The 380-nt window shown below is 48.9% G+C and overlaps 1 protein-coding gene across 7 annotated transcripts in view; it reads left to right on the top strand.

Annotated features, from left to right (window-relative positions):
• The window catches only part of ZNF536 (zinc finger protein 536), a 605,226-nt gene that overhangs the window by 134,440 nt on the left and 470,406 nt on the right, over window positions 1–380 (top strand). The window lies entirely within an intron of this gene.

Raw genomic sequence — 380 nt, 5'->3', positions numbered from 1 at the left:
CGGGGAGGGGGAGTGGGGGGCACCCCTGTACACTTTCTGACAGACCTGAAAGTGGACCGGAAATACTTCCAGTCTACTTCTGGGTTCGCTACCGAGCACGTCAAAGGTCCACCCCTGAAACACTTCTGAGGGACACTCCATCTGCCCCAGAATTGCAGTGTTGACAAGCCGTGCCTGCTACCTCAAGGTATGTACAAAAAACTTTTAAAGCCGTGTCTAGATCTGAATTGCTGATTCTCTGAATCAGCACTGAATCTTCAGATTTGGATTTGGCCAAACTGAATTGGGGACAGTGATCCAAATCTACAAATCGAATCACTATCCCCAATTCGGGCCGAATCTGAATTGAATAGGGCCCTTTTTGCACACCCCTAATGGCT

The sequence above is a fragment of the Gavialis gangeticus genome, unplaced genomic scaffold (genome assembly GCF_001723915.1).
Source record: "Gavialis gangeticus isolate Ggan-Ray unplaced genomic scaffold, GavGan_comp1, whole genome shotgun sequence".
Classification (NCBI taxonomy): domain Eukaryota; kingdom Metazoa; phylum Chordata; order Crocodylia; family Gavialidae; genus Gavialis; species Gavialis gangeticus.
The sequence above is the reverse complement of the archived record's forward strand: the minus strand, read 5'-3'. Positions and strand labels throughout refer to the sequence as shown.